Raw genomic sequence first — 18,989 nt, forward strand, 5'->3', positions numbered from 1 at the left:
AGTCTAGTTTTAAAACGTTGCACAGCATGGAAACTGCCCTTTTAAAAGTTTTTAATTACATTTTAATGGCAAATGACAGTGGCAACTACGCAGTACTTGTTCTGCTTGACATGAACGCTGCCTTCAACACCGTAGACCACAAGATCCTGCTAAATCGTCTACAGCAGCTAGTGGGTGTTGATGGTAGCGCCTTGGACTGGTTTAGGTCCGATTTAGCAGACAGGACAATGTGTGTCAGTCTTAGGGTCTGTGAATCGTCCCCTGCTCCGCTCTTATACGGGGTCCCACAGGGCTCAATTTTAGGACCCATGCTTTTTTCTTTATAAATGCTTCCTCTAGGATCTATTTTCAGAAAGCCTGGTATTGATTTTCACTGTTATGCCGATGACTGCCAGATATATGTAAATTTTAATGAAAAGAAAACAGAGGTGATTGTGTTTAGCCCTAGCAGCTTCTGCTCATCCTCTACTGTCGATCTGGGTCCTTTGGCAGTTCATGCAAAGTCTTCTGTGACTAACTTGGGTTTTAAAATTGACAGTGATTTTAAACTAGAGAGCCAAGTTAGTGCAGTGGTTAGGTCAGGTTTCTTCCACCTTTGGCAGCTGGCTAAGGTGAAGCCTTTATTAGCACAACAGCACTTTGAAACAGTAATCCACGGCTTCATCGCGTCTCGCCTGGATTACTGTAACTCTATTTATCTTGGAGTCAGCCAGTCCTCTCTTGCGCGTCTCCAGTTAGTTCAGAACGCTGCCGCTCGTCTGCTAACTGGAACGCGTAAGAGAGAACATATTACGCCCATACTGGCCTCCCTCCACTGGCTGCCTGTGCGTTGTAGAATCCATTTTAAGATTCTCTTATTTGTTTTTAAATCTTTAAATGGTCTTGCTCCACCTTACCTCTCAGATCTTCTTCACCCCCACGCCCCCGCCCGGTGCCTCAGGTCAGCTGACCAGCTGCTCCTCCAGGTACCGAGGTCTAAACGAACGCTCAGAGGGGACCGAGCCTTCTCTGTTGCTGCCCCCAACTTATGGAACTTTTTACCTCTGCACATCAGACAGGCCTCCTCACTGTCTGCTTTTAAAACTGACCTCAAAACCCACTTTTACTCATTGGCTTTTAACCCAGTATGAGACCTCGCTCTGTTTTTAGTGGTTTTATGTAATTTTATTCGTTTATTTAATTGTTTTTATTGTCTTTTGCTGTTGATTGTTTGTCCTCTTATGTACAGCACTTTGTTTCAGCTGTGGTTGTTTTAAAGCGCTTTATAAATAAATTTGAGTTGAGTTGAGTCTGATTCGCATTGCCGGCTGTAGGTCAGACTTGTTCCCGGTGCATGTTGGACTCCGGCAGGGCTGCCCTTTGTCACCGGTCCTGTTCAGAATTTTTATGGACAGGATTTCTGGGCGTAGCCAGGGGCGGGAGGGGATCCGGTTTGGGAACCACAAGATTTCATCTCTGCTTTTGGCGGATGATGTTGTCCTGTTGGCTTCATCGGACCGGGACCTTCAGCATGTGCTGGGGCGGTTTGAGGCTGAGTGCAACGCGGCAGGGATGAGAATCAGCACCTCCAAAACCGAGGCCATGGTTCTCCACCGGGAAAGGGTGGCGTGCCTTCTCCGGGTGGGTGGAGAAGTCCTGCCTCAGTTGGAGGAGTTCAAGTATCTCGGGGTCTTGTTCACAAGTGAGGGAACGATGGAGCGTGAGATTGATAGACAAATCGGTGCAGCGTCCGCAGTTATGCGGTCGGTGTACCGGACCGTTGTGGTGAAGAAGGAGCTGAGTCGAAAGGCGAAGCTCTCGATTTACCGGTCAATCTACGCACCTACCCTCACCTATGGTCATGAACTTTGGGTAGTGACCGAAAGGACAAGATCGCGGATACAAGCGGCCGAGATGAGTTTCCTCCACAGGGTGGCTGGACGCTCCCTTAGAGATAGGGTGAGGAGTTCGGTCACCGGGCATAGCTCGGAGTCCAGCTGCTACTCCTTCACATTGAGAGGAGTCAGCTGAGGTGGCTTGGGCATCTGTACCGGATGCCTCCTGGACGCTTCCCTAGGGAGGTGTTCCAGGCATGTCCCACCGGGAGGAGACCCCGGGGAAGACCCAGGACACGCTGGAGAGACTATGTCTCTCGGCTGGCCTGGGAACGCCTCGGATTCCCCCCGGAAAAGCTGGAGGAAGTGTCTGGGGTGAAGGAAGTCTGGGCATCTCTGCTGAGGCTGCTGCCCCCGCGACCCGGGAACGGAAAAGCGGAAGAAGATGAGTGAGTGAGTGAGTTTCAATCCATTTGCATTCAAATCACTGAAATCTGCTAAGCATTATGGTCTGTACAAACAAATCTGACACAAACAAAAAGCAATTTTTAAATGACGATTTATTTAAATCAGCCATAAACTGAACAAAGATTTTCTAAAACAATGACCTTTGAAATAAATAACACAAAATTGTTATTTAAAATAAAACTGCAAAAATCAAGAGGCAACTGCTGTTTTTTATAATAAATAAAAATAATGTATATAAAAAAAATAAATCACAGCATTTTTCCTTTAGCTCAATTAAGCAAACAATGAATTTTAAAAAAAATAAATGTTTGTAACAAAACATAGCTGTTGGCCTGGCTTTCCTTAGTTAGTTAAAACACTCAGGGAATACATATCATAGCCTAACAAAAAAACTCTTTCTAAATGACCTGAAATAATTAAATAACACAAAACTGTTAACCTGAATATAGGCTATTATTTAAAATAAAAGTGCAAAAATGAAGAGGCAACTGCGGTTTTTTATAATAAATAAAAATAATGTATATAAAAAGAAAAAATCACAGCATTTTTCCTTTAGCTCAATTAAGAAGTTCAGCAAACAATGAATTTTACAAAAAATAAACGTGCCAGCCACTAAAGGGCTGCGTTGACATTTGTGAGAGCTCTTTGCTGCCAATTTTTCCAATTGGCGATAACGTAACAGATGTGACCTTACTTAGTTATTTAAAACTACAAAAAGTGCTTACTGTCAAAGATCTGAATGAATGTTTGAGTGGAGGGTTAGCGTCCGAACCAGTGGTTGTACCTCATAAGAAGCAGCTTCTCAAATCTTTGGTCTGTGAGCTTGTTCCTCTTTGGAGACAGTAACAAACTTCCCAGGCTGAAGAGTCTCTCAACTGGTGCGCTGGACGGAGTAGCTGCATTTTTCTTCAGAGAAATGTCCTTTATTGTGGGAAATTGTTTGAGAAACTCCATCCCTGTTTCAGGGGTTCTCAAGTAGGCCATTACCTCAGTTTCCACAGTGCTGAAGGTGCCATTATCCTCCTCAAAGCAAAAAAGAGTCCTGCACTTTTGAGGAGCTTGAGTTTGGTGTTGTTGTAGTCGGAGACGGGGACTTCTGGACTGGTTGCTGCACAGGATCAGGGCGAGGGACAAGCTTGTGACAGTCTGCTGCCAGGATTCCCTTGACCATCTCTTTCTTCTGCTGGTCTCTCAACCACCGTAACTTGAACATGGGAAGTGTGACAGCCACCAGCATTGCATCATTGCTTTCCAAGACAGATGCAAATCGTGTTTTGGTCGCCCAGAAAACACAGTGACACAGATATTAGAATAAGTGAAATATAGTTATAAAATCACTTTAACACCACAAAAACAGACACAATGATAAATTGAGAATATGTGTGCAACTGATTTGACAAAACCAAAACTTTATATCACCAAAAAGTATTACTATTTATTTTTCTAGCACCCTGTGGGTAGGTGCAGTATAGTATGATAACAATATATCAATATGTTCAAGACTTATCGTTTCCCTTAAATAAAATGAATGTAAAATTACTTGTACATTTCCCCCTTTTTTAGGTTATATACAGTAAGTGTTCTCTTTTTATTAATGTTTACATGTATAGTAATAATAAACCTCTACTTTTGTAAAGAACTATACCACGTGGGCTGTTATGAAAATGAGTGGTCTCTACTGATTAAATGCAGTCTTACTGTACTGAAGAGGGGCAACCAGATGGTGTTTATCAATATTTCTTACCTGAACTATGGCATCAGGTAGGCCGGTTGCCACAGTCAGACCTTTTTTCATCTCCAGTGTCTTTGACATCAGTACTTGCAGAATCGGTAGGAGGGTGCATAGTAACAGTTCTCCTCCCCTTGCAGAATGTCAAGAGCAACTGTGAGTGGCTTTGTAATGGTACAGTATTCCTTCAGAAACAGAAGTTCCCTTTCATTGAAACATTTTAGCCCCAAACGATCAGAGATGGTGCTCAAGTCAGCTATAGGTATTTCAACAACTCTTGCCACAGCATCATAAAATGAATTCCATCTTGTTGAGCAGGGCACCAGCAGCTTTTTGTCAAACACCTCACCCACCATCTCTGAAGCCACTGAGGACCTGCTGGCCTTATTCCATAGTGCCGTGCACTTAGCGGTAACGCTTCTGTAAATCCCTTTAGTCCCAGGATTTGAAAGAAGCCACTTGGCTACGTCAGAGCATGAAATTAAGTTTAGTGTATGAGATGCACATCTCTTCTGTGGCGGTGTTAAGCACGTCTGCAACATCTGTGAAGATAACCTCTTCATCATCGTCTTCCTCCTCGTCGTCACAGAATGATTCTGGCTGATACATTTGAAAGGCTTTGACAAAGTTCGAGCCGTTATCAGTAACTGTGGCTGTAACCTTTGTTGACAGTCAATGAATATGGTCAATCTCACCAGCAATGGCATCATAAGTGTGTCTACCCTTGATCCTTCTACAGGCCAACACAGCTTTCTGGCGGGTCAGAGTAGTGGGGTTTATCCAGTGAACTGTTAGCCCGAGAAAGCTTCTGTTATGGGCAGACCAAATGTCTGCGGTGGTCGACATGTAGTCCAGCCCTTCGAATGTCTTCTTTCGCTCATTTTCCATTTTATTATATTCGTTATCTAAGTACTTCGAAAAAGTTTTCCGTCCCATTTGCCGCGTGCCGCCTGGGCATGGTATCATGCTAACTAGCTGCCTGAAAGCAGATGACTCCACAGTTGAAATAGGTAGCATGTTTTCTACCACATACCGCGCAATTGTGTTATCAACTTGTACCTGGCTTAAAGGCGTCCCTCGGTTAAACTCCAGCCGCTGTTGCTTCGATGGAGTGGCTTGATTCCCCTCGGATGTGTCCGGGATTTCTTTAGTGACTAGCTTTGTCGAAGAATGTTGCTTCTCCAGGTGCTTCAAAATATTTGAATTACTGTTTGTGGCCGTGGATAGGACTCTCAGACAGAGTTTACATTTCACTGAAATGTTTTTGTCGTGCCTCTCGACAAAACCAAAGTAATGACCATATTTCCAGGCTGCAAAACTTCCCATGCTCTCTTGGCTCACCATGACTGGTGTTCTGTCGCACGTGCGCAGAACCACAAAGTAGCAGTTCTCAACGGGTAGCGTAGATGGACAGAACACCGGTCATGTTTTTGAATGCACACACACACAGGCCCACTACGTTTCCTCTGGTCTCCGCGTGTGGGGAAAAAAAGTTTCACTGTAGCTGGCCAGAAATAACGGATAAACGCAACATTTGGTAACGGTAACTGAGTTACTGAATTTAAAAAGTAATGCATTAGAGTATTAGTTACCGCAAAACTAACGGCGTTACTGTAACGCGTTACTAAATAACGCGTTAGTCCCAACACTGGTTACACAATGGAATTTGGTGAACTAGTCTAAGACGATTTATCTCCTGACTTTCTCCTTTGGACAGCTTGCTTGAAACATAATGACCACAAAAAGTTATTGAAAACTTTTCCATTAGTTGAAATGTCTGGGCGTGGTGGCCAACAGAAAATTGCTAACATTTTGATAGCTCATCACTGAGACCAGGTTGTCTGTTTGCAGTCCGGGCCTGAATACATCTGCAGTGTAATAAACACTGACAGATATACTGGCAGCAGGAAATGACTTTTTTTCAACCATGTAACTCTGTTTTCAGTGGGTAAATCCAATCCACTAAAAACCTATCCAGGCAGTATAAAAACCCATATTGGATGACATCAAAGTGAGAACCGTAACCCTATCAACTTGTACCTGAACTACCGAGGGTATTAATCTATAATGAATCTATAATTTGCTGTAAAATCAAACCAGATTGTCCAATCACCCCCAAAAGTGAACTATTTAATCAGGTTTTCATCCTGAACACATGGATAAAACAATATTGGCTGATTTCCATAGCGTCACCTTCTGGTCAGGTATACATTTTTCATCACATTATGTGCTCTAATTATGGATTGACTGTATCGTATATGGTGGTCATAATTTGAACGTAGCAACCATCCTTCGCAATTAAATGGGAAGTAGCTGATTTCTGGTACTTACACATTTAAAAAAATATTAAAAATCACTTGTTTATCCTAGGATGTAGGATCAGATGCCTTTCGACAGGACAAAAAAAACCATACACTGTTGCACATGGTGTCTGGAGAAGTCTGTCACTCTTTTTTTTCAAAATATGAATTCATAACCAAATAAATCATAACTTTGTCATACTTTGTCTAAATAACTTCAAACCTTGCAGGGATGTTGTTTATCGTGATGTAAAAACATCTTGTCGATTTCAGTGATCTAGGTCCAAAAGTTGATTTATAGTGAGTTAAATAATAATTTTTTTTTATAAAATTATATTTTTAGGAAAGAGAGTTCAAATGAAGCCGAATTGTGGCGTATCTTGCCAAGATCACGTGGAAACATTTTCACATCATTATAAAACATCCTAATTTTTGTTATATATCTCAAGGATTAAGCAGGACTCTCATTGCGTCACTTAAAAACAAAGTCCTGCGCCGTCTGTGCGCACTGTCTCAATAATTCTGTGTGCATGTTTGCATGTGTGTGTGACTTGCAACATGAGCCAATACGAGACCACTGACTCACAGCGTGCCGTCTGCCAATTACAGTTGTTCCCAGAGCCGTATATATATATATATATATTTTTACCTGTGTGTAAATAAAAAATAATAAAAATAAAAAAATTCCTTGCTGGCTTTTTCATGGTTTGATTTAAAGCCCCTTCGACTAAAGCAGTGATAAATGTTATAGTCTGACACTAATGTACCTTGACTTTATGAGGTGAAAAGAAAAAGTTTTGAAAGCTTGAAAATCAGTGGTTGAAAATCTAAAATCTGAAATAAAGTTTTGAAAGTCTGAAAAATTGTTTTTAATCCCTGCAAGCATAATTTTAAAAAGTTTTTTTTTTCCAATTTCAGATTATGGCAGTATTTTCACCGATTACTATGTAAGCATATTTGTTTATGGAGGCTTTATCTATAGTTAAAGCTATAGTTTTACTTTTCATGAAAGCTGTCAGGTGGTTGCTCTACTGGTGTGAAAAACTTATCTCCAGCCCTGTTATATGTGGAACCACAACCATCAAAATGTTAACAAAGTCTTAATAGAGGATCCCAGCACCCACCGAGCCCTAGCTGAGAGTCACTTTAACAACTTTGGTAGTTCTTCCTGGTAGATGACACAGCAGGCAAGGGTCAGTTTCCTGTAACACTGGTATTGTGTTGTTGAACTGCAAAATTGCAAAATTATTTTCTCCAAAATTCACCCTCACACAATTTTCCATTTTTGTGTAGTAAAACTTTTCCTCTTAGTTACATTTCTAAATAACACATGGAAATGAGGTTTGAGTGTGCTGGAAAGGTAATTTATTGAGAAATTGGAATTTTCCCGAAATGAATGAATTATGATGGTTTCATCAGTTCAGGCAAAGTAAGTACATTTTCAAGAAATAGTTGGCAGAGTTCTATAGAAATATGTTAAAATGCAAGAATTGCCAACTTCTGTAGATCAGCCTTTTTAGACTAGTTGAAACGAGACTGGGGATATTTGAATGATCGTTTGTCCAGCTGCTGCTGATCCTGCAGATCCTCTTGGTCCTCTGCAAGGTCTCCCCTCCTACGGACGAGCCTTGTTTTATCGAAGCAGGTTCCACAAAACATGATAACAAAGGAAGAGTAGTCGTTAATAAGAATTCAAAACATAGTCCAGGTGATTATATCATTATCAAGGAGTTAAAACATTTCAACAGAAGAAATTAAAATCCTTACTTGCGGACCCCATGGACGATATGAGGTATTGCACGAAAAATAGCTCCAATAAAACCTTCCCCAGGTTCAGCCATCAGGACAACCATGGACAACACAAGAAATATTCCAGTACACTTCATCCTGGAGAGAAAAAGTCCACAGTGGACAAATGTATCAATATTGTTTTGAGGTTGTTGTATGTAATTTGTAGTTTTTGGTGAATTAATTCTAAGCTTAATAAAACATGGCTTGTTAAAATCTTAATTTTTACCTTTTTTGTTGCGTGAAAATGGATGAAAGTATTTGGTTATTGACCAAAAGCGTGTCACAGGTTATTGGAAATATCTCTCTTGTGGTGAAACACTGCATATATATGTGCAGGCCTGAGTAGATTTAAATATTGTGAAACATTTCGTACAATTGCAAAAAAAAGAGTGTGAGGTGTAAGGTGTTACGACATGAGAAACAGATAGCTTCCTTTTTCTTCAAAACTCGGAAACCAAGCTGGACAAGGCTTCGCGTTCATAAGAAGATGTTCAATCTAGCAAGTCATTTAGCAGCTCAATAGCCCAACAACATTTCTATTGTCATGTTTAGTCCCTTTTTTTCTATCTTCTTATAATAAGGGCCCGGGCACTGAGAGTGCGAGGACCTTATTTTATCTGTAGTGTTTATTAGGACCCGAGCACTGAGGGTGCAATGACCCTATTGTATCTGTAGTGTTAATTATTAGGGCCCGAGCACTGCGGGTGCGAGGACCCTATTGTATCTGCAATGTTTTTTTTAGGGCCTGAGCATTGAGAGTGGGAGGACCCTATTGTATCTGTAGTGTTTATCATTATTATTATTATTATTATGACTAAATGAATGTCATTTTTGGAGGCCTTAACATGCCTGAAAAGGGCGACGGGCATGGCTGTACAAAAATGGGCTGGATAGCGCCACCTATTTTACGGTAAGCTTTTCAACGGGCCCCACAATATGTTTTGACCTACAGCAATGACATTAATGTGTCTATTGTCTCAGACAAAGACCTACAAAAAAGTGTCTTGGACCCATGCTCTTACTCACACAGGAAGTCCAGAATTTTGAACAGAAAATGTCATTTTTCATGAATTTTGGTCATTTCCAGGCCTCGTACTTTAAGGAATTCCTCCTAGATATTTGATCAGATTGGGTCAAAAAATGGTTTGTACAAACTACACATGGCCGACGCTAAATTGCGAAGCTTTTAAGTTTTTACCAGAGGGCTTGATTGTAATGATGCAGCAAAGTTTGAGGTCATTTTGAAGACTCTTCATGAAAAACCAATTGGCTGTAACTCAGCATTACATTATTTGATCTGGTCCACAACTGATGTTTATGATTGTAGTCTGAGCCTGAAGACATCTACAGTGGAATATTCAGGATCGGTTGTAGCGCCACCTGTTAGCAATAGGAAATGTAATTTCTTCTACTATGCATCCGTGCTCCAAGCGAGATGGGCTGATGCATCTCAAACCTGGTCACACAATAGGTAAGACAATGACGATGACTGACAGTGAAAACTGTAAGTTTTTATCAAAGGGTGCCGTCATGGGAACTCTGGATTTCTGGTACCTACACATTAAAATAATAATAAAAATCACTGGTTTCTCCTAGTACAGTGAAATGGTAGTATCAGGTGCCTTTCGACAGGACAAAGAAAACATACACAGTAACATATGGTTTCTGGGGAAATCTGTCACTTGTTTTTTTTCCAAATCATTGATCATTTTCTTACAGGATGAAATGCACTGTGGTCTTGCTTGTTTTATCCATGGTTGTCCTGATGGCTGAACCTGGGGAGGGTTTTTTGGGAAAGCTTTTCCGTTGGATCCCTCGTGTCGTTGGCGGGGTCCATAAGTAAGTGCTTAAATTTCTTCTTTTGCTTTCTTTTTTTCCATTTGCTAATATCAATTTTGTTTATAATGAATCAATTTAATGACTTAAAATACTGATAGAAATATTATTTTCCACAATCGATATTTATGTTATTATTGACAACTGCTCATGTTCTTTTTGATGTTGTTCACTAAACTAGGATGTTGCATGGGAACGAGCAACAAGCAAGACAAGAAGACCAACAGCAACAGGCGCAAATGGAGCAGCAGCTGATGTACCAACGCTGACGTGCAGATGTTTTCAATGCTTTATCTTTAGAATATATATATAAACACAAGAAGCGTCAACTCAACTTGGACAACAATATCTGTATCGCCTATGCTGATGAAAGAAATGTATTTCATTCTTTTTGATAAAATGCTTATCGCTTAATAAATTAGCTTTACAGCAGACTGGAAACTGAAAAAAAAAAATCCAATCAAACTCATGTACACAAACTGTTTAAAGCAGCACTATGTAACTTTTCCATCTTAATCTAATATTTCCAGAGTCATTGTGATGGTACATCAACTTCCAACAGGTTTAATGAACCTCTGTCATGGTCTGAGGGGTCTGTATCGCCTTCACTGGCACTATGTAACTTTGAGGAGCATGGTAGGAACCCTTCCACACTACTGGTAAAGCACTACCGCTTTTGTCCAAAGGAGCCGCCAAACTCAACAAAAGCTGAAAGTTACATTGTGCTGCTTTAACCAAAATATAAAACTTTAGTGAGTTTTTTTGCTGAATAAATGTTTTAAAGGTTTTAAAAATCAGAAACTGCACTGAAAATAGAGAATTGCTAACCTGAAGTTCTTCAGTAGTTTTGAAGGCAACATAAACACCCAACATAAATGAATAAATAGACAACATAAATGACCATGTTTTTTTTTCCGTTCATTTATTTGTAATCGATTGAATAGCTCAATTTAACCAAATTTTTCCTCATTCAGTGGATATTTGTTTTTGTGTATAAGTATTTATCATTAGACAATCTTGTCTTTGAGCAATTTAAGTATCATCGTCTTCCATCTCACCTTCATCTCAAGGATTAAGGTAATTTACTCAAATAGACCGCATCAGGGACGTCTACTATCATCTTTTCTCTTTGTTAAACAGAATCTGTAGAATTTCAAGGCATTAAGCAAAACAGTGTGTCGTAAGCTTGTCATGAAGAAGTAAATCCCTATATTTAACTGTACTTTAATTTAAACTGCCTTTAAATACCATGGGGTTAAATTTTGTTAAAGTCTCCCCTTCTTAACATGAATTGTGTATTTTTCTTGAACATTTAGGCTGGACATAGATGAACAGATTTTCCCTTATTTGTGGAAGGCAGTGTTGTTTGCCTCTCAAAGATGACGATGACGAAATTATTTCGTCGACGCACCAGTGTCGCTATCAGCAAGCACAAAATCCAACGCCATACGATTTTGATAAGTCATAAGTAAAGTTGCTGCCAACTGTTTATTTATTTTTAATTTATGCGATCCACATTTTTATTCACCGTAATTGTTGGGATGATAGATTCAAATCCTGAAGCCACCTGATCAACCAATTTATATTCATCAGGGACCTAGGCACTCCTATGGCATGAATATAAATTTGAAAATCCACATAAAGATTGAATATGTTCCGTCCAAACCTATTCATGGGATGTACATAGGATGTACATTCAAGAATATCAGAAACAGATGCATTGACTACAATAACAGGTGCCACTAATGACAATAGAGTGCACCCACCAATCCAATCAGAGGGGAGAGTCTTCAAAAGTCTTCAAAATATAGTTTAGTAACATTCTCCCATGTGGACACATCAATTATTCCAATGCACCGATCGTACAGGATATGACCCATTATCATACTAGATTTACAATGTCGAGCCATACACATTTGACTGATTTTACAGGGGTAAATATAGGTGGAATTTCATTTGATGGAGAAAGAAGATATGGTTTTTCCAAATCAGAGCATGCTGTTGGGAGATTTTCTGTTAGACATAATTAAAGCATGCAATCAGTGTCATTCTCTGAAAATGGTGAAGGTACAGTAAGGTCCAGTACAGTAATGTGGGTCGGGCTTGGGAGCATGCAACACAGTCATTAACAGAAGCCCATTTCACAGCAGAAGTTATCCAATTTAACCAAACATTTTCTTCTCTATAACCAGTTTCAATTTTAGTTAACATTTTATATAACATTTCTTTCACACTTACCTCATATACATTAGGAGCAGCACCGGTCACATGTTCATTTGATTTGACTGAAGGGGGGGTTGGGAACACCCTTTTGAATATTATTATTTTCTACTTCTACAAGAGCATCAATCACATTAAACTCAAACATTCCCAAAATATCTTTACCTGGAATCCAGGTAAATCAGGTAAATCAGACCTACTATAAGGAGGCCCCTCCTCCCAGTCTGAATACTATAAATGCCCTGACTGAAAGATCTTTCTGGCCCTTTAAGTTCGGGTGGAGTGTTGGGGTGATTGTTTGTGTCAATGTCAGGTTTTGAGGTCCTCAAGTCAGTCCGGACCTCAGTCAAAGTACGTTCAGTCGGGTCAGTACCTGGAGTACAATGTGTATCCTGTTGCTCAGTCTGTCTGCAGTCAACCACACTTTCAGACAGTGTGATGTCACCTCAGCCACCTTATAGGGTCATTTCACCTCTCTCGCTTTCTCAATGTTGGTGGGGGTGTCTCCAACCTCCTGTGACCTACCCAAAGGAAAACCCAAACGTCAGCCCAAAAGAAAAAAAAGTGGTGGGGGGGGATCAGAGGGAGAGATCCCAGGAAAAGAGGGGACCTTAAATCAAAGCATTTCTTACACTGATTTCTCTTAATTTGTGTCTTAATCAGCTGAATGTAGTGAGTGATCACCTCACCCTCCTTTTTGTTATCCTGTACACTTTATATCTACTTCTGCTGTCTGATTTAATTTTGTCATTTTAACCAGCACACAGATTACTTCCCACAACAACTACCGAACGTAAGCATTTATTTAGTCAGCATACGTTCATCAAATCACTTTGAACATTCTGGGTCCACCTTTTACAACATCCACCAAACTCTACATTTTACTTTACTAGACCACTAGTTACTCATCTCCCCAAAAGATATTATCTTTTTCTTTCACTGTTTCAACCATTTTCCACCCATATTTCTCTCTCTTTTTCCTTTTCTGGCTACACTTCAATCTACTTCCATACTTCATTCAAAAAGCAATCTGCGTTTAAAAGCCATGATTGTTTTTGTTACAATAATGTCATGATTAGTTGTACTCACAAAACAAACAAAGTTCATGTGTCTGGATTTTCAACACCTTCAACCTTCTTGGGGCAACAGATGTCCCTCTACCCCAAAAACTAATTTGGGTTATCTAGTAACTTGCCTACAGCAAATGTATGTTTACGATCCAGACAAACAGTCAACTCATTCCCATGTATGGCTTAATAGCCCTTAATAGCCCTACACCCCAATTAAGTTCCCACAAATTAGGTAGAATCAGGCAATCCACTGACCATTTTCCCCAGAACACGAAATCACAAAATTCTGTTATTTGACATTTCTTTTCCTTTTCATGTGTTTAAACTTTACTTATGATCCAAAGCATTCAAATATCTGACTACTTTAATTACTTTTAACTTGAGCAGGATGTTTTAAGACATGAGAATTCCGGGTAGTTCAGGCAATCCAATAACTAAGGCAGAAAACTGCTAATCTTTGTATATGGGCCGAGGATTGCCTCAACTTCCAAGAACAAACCTCCTGTCTGCTCACCAGTATGGTTCGCCACTGCAAACATCATCCCAGACGAGCTCCCAAAGTTGTATCAATAATTGACGATGATGACCAGGACTTAGTTTAGACTTAACTCAATCATCTGAACTTCAGGATCACAAACAAAGTTACACAGCCGTGCACCGACTTGACACACTATGCATCAACACTTCTATAGATTTAAAGGTGACCTATTATGGCATTTAATGTATATTTTAAACAGGCCTTGAATGTCTTAAAAACAATCTAAAGCTTGTTTTTTCTACATAAATCATAAATCCAGCCTGTGGGCCCTGTCACTAGTTTTACCGCTTCTAACCTCTTTTTCTGCGCCTCATTTTTAGGGAAGGGGGGGGTATGATAATGAGGCTCTGCGCTGATTGGCTCCCTGAATGACGTGTAGCAGGGGAGGAGCATAAACCTTGCTCGGCCAGAGCAGCCCGAGCCTGTAAATTATCACAACACTGAATTTTCACAAATGGAAACTTTATTGTTAAAAAATAAAATATGAGTTGTATATAAATAACATTTATGCACTATTTAAGCCGGATCTACCCGGCGGATGCTGAACGCTGGCCCCGGAGCCACGCCGGGCGCCCGGGAGCAGCGCTGCTGGAGCAGCGCGCATCACCGCGGCTTTAACGGGGGAATCTGACCGGTTCCGACCGGCCGGGACCGCAGGAACCGGCCTGGACTGGTAGGGACTCCCGGGGACCGACCAGCGGAATTTCAGCCGGATCTGCCCGGCGGATGCTGCGCGACGGGCGCTGCAACCCCAAGGCGGGCGCACAGATCGGCTCCGGAGCGCATCCGTGGCGCATCGTCGGTTACCGGTGATCAAACCGACAGATTTGCCTGAAAATCTTTGAGGGTGAAGCTGGTCCAGCCTGGGACAGACCCCGAAGAACCCAGCTCCCAAACCACCCGGGAACCTGGATGATTTAACCCGGATCCACTCCGCCGCGGCGCAGCGTCCGACTGGCTGAAGGAAGCACCGCTCCAGCAGCGGAGAGAGCTGGTTGTGGGCGTGGTTTCAGCAGCGGAGGCTGAACCTATGGAAATCTGCTCCCGTCGTGACGTCACGACGGGGGCAGATTTTAATCGGCTCAAAAAAAGTCACGTGACACTGGGGGACTCTGTCTGGCGGGGGTCAGAGACCCTGCAGAAATTCATGGTATTTTGTCTCCCCTGTGCTGGCAGGGTGAGGGGAGACCACTTTATATATGTTAAAACAAGAAAAAACGTGTTTTTCATAATAGGTCCCCTTTAAGACGTTATTATTATTATTCCCTATATTATCATGTGTGCACACATGCATATTTATATTACGATCTTACTATAGTCTTAGAATATTAGAATAATTGAAAAAGACTTTACTACTATTTTACTATGTTTTTTCAAGAGGGGAGCCTCTCACTTGAAACTTAAGGAGTGTGAGACGCAGACACAGATTCAGTATGTTGTGACACTGAGGGGAGAAGATCTTCAGCAGAAACTCCAAGCTCCGAATCTGGGAGACCTGGGACGGTTGCTGCTCGTGTTTCTGCCGGTTCCGTGCCGGTTTCGTGTCTGTTGTTTTTTTCTTTTTGCAGATTTCCAGTGCTCGACGTTCGCCTCCATGTGTGTTCTCGCGTCCTGGATTAGAAGCGGATGTCACCCCCCCTCCACAAAAAAAAAAAAGGGTTTGTATGTGTATATATATGTATGCGTATATGTATATTAATGAGATAAATATATTAACAATGCACATATATGCCTTAGGTTCTTACCAGCATGGTATTAACCAATAATATGTGTGTAGACAAGTAAAAAAAAAACAAACAAAAAAACACTTTAATCCGAGAGATTAACAAATGTCCAGAAGGATAAACACGGGTAAAAAAAGGAAGAATCAGCATTAAATAAGAAAAGCAAGCAGAGGAAGCATCCGTTGGAATGTGGTTTCGGACAGGTAGTGCCTTGCAACTATGCAGATGTAAATTGGGAACCAAATACACAAGTCAAGAACCTTTGACTTGGTTACCTTTGACTGAAAAAAGAAAAGCAGAAAAGATCTCTACTGGCATTTTTACATCAGCTTCAATAATTGACATCAGACTCAGTAAACCGAAACAATACAGAAACGTGCAGTTCCTCCAAGGACTGGCTCCAAAAGCTAAACGCTGTCTCACAAGACACTTGACACGTGGCCAGCAGTCGTGGAGAAGTCGTGGAGTGTCGCTTAGGACAGGTAGTGCCTTGCAACTATGCAAATGTAAATTTGGACCCAAATACACTCAATAATTTCTGAAGAACACAACTATTGTAGGAAAAGGAAAGTATACAGTAGCCTTATAACTAAACACTGATATGCTAACAATAACACAGTTTTCTTTAAATACATACAGTAAGTTTCCTTTGTCTGCAGTCCAGAGATGGAAAGTTAGTCCTGATGCATCTTTTATTTTATCACAATGCATGCATTGAACAGACCCATGTACTTATAGTACTGCATTGAATGTAACGAAATTGATTTCAAACTTGACTGACACATTTGTTGAAATTGCTGTTGATAATGACAGTGGTAATCCTCCAAACTGTTGCAGGGCCCTTAAGCAAGACAGTGAATGTTTGAAAAGTGCCATATGAGAGCAAATAGACTTCAATGTTACAACCACACTCTCCGATCTAAAACCCATGACTGTTTTCAAAACTGGTAAACAAAAAAGGAGTTTACAAAAAAGTGGTATATACTTTAGTATGCAGTAGATGGACATTTGCACGACTTGCAGTAAGTGAAATGTTCTCAAATGGTTTGCTACTTCCAGAAAATTAACTAGTGTGCAACTGACTGGTCTACCTAATTCAATATGTCACGACAGAGAAATATGATCTGAGCAATGTTGTGACTGACTTCCATTAGTAGCATAATATAGTTGTTCTTACAGTGGCAAACTACGTACCAATAAAGACCACCAGACTTGTATACTCCACCTTCTGGTCCCTAAGTTGACAAAAGCACACCCTAAAACATCACTATTTCTTGAATGAGTTACTTTTAAATGACCTACAATAAATAAAACTGCTGCTACCATATCTGGTGCTATTTTACGAGTCATATTCCATGTTTAGCTTTGCTATATGTAGAGATCTATATTTAAAAAGTCCCCCTTTTTACATTATAGTGTATATACTTTTTTTTTGCTCATCTTGCAGATGTATTCCTGAGATATTAGCTTTACAAGCCTTAGCCATCGGTGCAGCCATGCGATGAGAAATATGGGTGTCATGAGCGCTGTCACTCCACTCCACCTGTCCCTAATCTGCTCTGATTTACCTGCCAGCTGCACTGCATTCTCCACTTAACCTCTCCCAGTATTTAAAGCCCTGTCTTTCAGCTCGCCATTGTCAGATCGTCTGCAAACCTGCACCGGAACCCTGCCTGTCTGCTTGTCTCTCTGACTCCCATCTGTGACCCGGACTTGGATTCCACCCCAACTCTGATCTCCTGCCCCGGACTGCCCGGATCCTCCAGCTCCCGTGATCGCTGCCGGGGGAACACACACACACAGACCCCCTGGACCCCCTGAACCCCCTGAACCCCCTGGACCCCCTGAAGCCCTCATTCACTCCCAACTTCCCTTTCCCATGAAGGATTAATAAACCTTCTTGTGTGACGCAATTGTGGTCCTCTGGTCGTCTGTCTGAACCGTGACAGTACGATCTGACCAAACATGGACCCAGCGCACACTCCCCTCAACATGGAAACCGACGACCCCGTGCAACCCAACGCCATGCAACGTCTGGAACACGCCGAGAGAGGGGTAAGCAGCATGAGTGGCGATATTGCCTCCCTGCTTCGGGTCGGCCACCAACAGCACCAGCGGCTCGAGCAGCAGCAACAACAACTCGCCATGGTCATCCAACTCCTCAACAACCTTACCCCCCCATCTGCTCTAGCCGGCCCAGCTCCAGCCACTCTGCCCCCCAGCCCGGCTCCCGAGTCATCTGCCCCGGTCGCTGCAGCCGCTGCTCATGCTCCAGAACCCAGGATTGGAACCCCAGAGCGTTTCAACGGTGATCCAACCCAGGTCTGGCCATTCCTGACTAGCTGCCGACTTCAGTTCTCCCTGCAGCCAAGGACCTTCGCCACTGAGGGGGCTAGAGTTGGGTATGCCATCACTCACTTGACGGACCGAGCGCGACTCTGGGGAACAGCCGAGTTCGAACGTCAAACCCCCGCATGTGCAACCTTCGACCTGTTTGCTGAGGAGAAGCTGAAGGTGTTTGACCTGGATTCACCAACCGCAGAGGCATCCCGTGAACTGTTCAGTATTCGGCAGGGCAGGCGCTCAGTTGCAGACCATTCCATCGACTTCCGAACCCTGGCAAGACGAAGCTCTTGGAACACAACATCATTGAGGGACGCATTCTTCCATAGCCTGGCCGACTATATGAAGGACGAGTTGGTCTCTCATGAGTTGCCATCCACCCTGGATGAAGCCATCGCACTGGCTGTCCGGATTGACAGAAGGATACAGACCCGCCGTCGTGAGAGGGGCCGCCAAGATCCACCAACCACCGGCATTCGGAGAAATTCGACTGGGCCCCCGTCATTCCTTGCTACACAACCAAGCCAGCTTGACCAGCCTGAGCCCATGGACATTAGGCGAGCCACTCTCACTCCAGCAGAACGCCAGCGCCGCTTCACCTCAAACCTCTGCCTCTATTGTGGGGGTGAAGGACATCGGGTTGCAACCTGCCCAGTAAAAGCCAAAGCTCACCGGACATAGGGGGAGTCCGGCTGAGCTCAACGACCATCCAGTCCTCCGACCGCAAACCCCTGCTGCAAGTTCACCTCTGTCTCTCTGGCTCAACTCACACCCTGGCTGCTCTGGTGGATTCTGGCGCCGAAGCCAACATAATGGACATCATGCTGGCACGCCAACTGGGACTGGAGAACCACCGTTTGACACCCCCTATTCCTGCCCGGGCGCTGGACGGACACCTACTCGGGTCAGTCACTCATGTCACGGCCCCTGTCTCGATGAACCTGTCCGGAAACCATCAAGAAACCATCCAGTTTCACCTGCTCCACTCTCCTGGCCAGCCCTTCATCCTGGGTTACCCATGGCTTCGCCAGCACAACCCTCAGCTCGACTGGGTGACCGGGGTTATCAGGGAGTGGGGAGAAGACTGCCATCGAACCTGCCTGCTGGCTGCCACATTACCCCCCCTGCCAGTTCCCACCAACTCCGCTCCAGACCT

The 18,989-nt window shown here is 42.5% G+C and overlaps 1 protein-coding gene and 1 long non-coding RNA gene across 2 annotated transcripts in view; one reads left to right on the plus strand and one right to left on the minus strand.

The window, feature by feature from the left end:
* Positions 1-18,989, plus strand: part of LOC133418595 (exostosin-1) — a 380,641-nt gene that overhangs the window by 189,931 nt on the left and 171,721 nt on the right. The gene's annotated exons all lie outside the window — the stretch shown is intronic.
* LOC133418600 (uncharacterized) lies at positions 7,920-8,450 on the minus strand. Its single transcript, XR_009770468.1, has 3 exons — positions 8,329-8,450; positions 8,079-8,198; positions 7,920-7,938 (listed from the first exon to the last, which is right to left on the minus strand). It is a non-coding gene; the product is annotated as an uncharacterized LOC133418600 (long non-coding RNA).

This window comes from Cololabis saira, chromosome 18 (assembly GCF_033807715.1).
Source record: "Cololabis saira isolate AMF1-May2022 chromosome 18, fColSai1.1, whole genome shotgun sequence".
Classification (NCBI taxonomy): domain Eukaryota; kingdom Metazoa; phylum Chordata; class Actinopteri; order Beloniformes; family Belonidae; genus Cololabis; species Cololabis saira.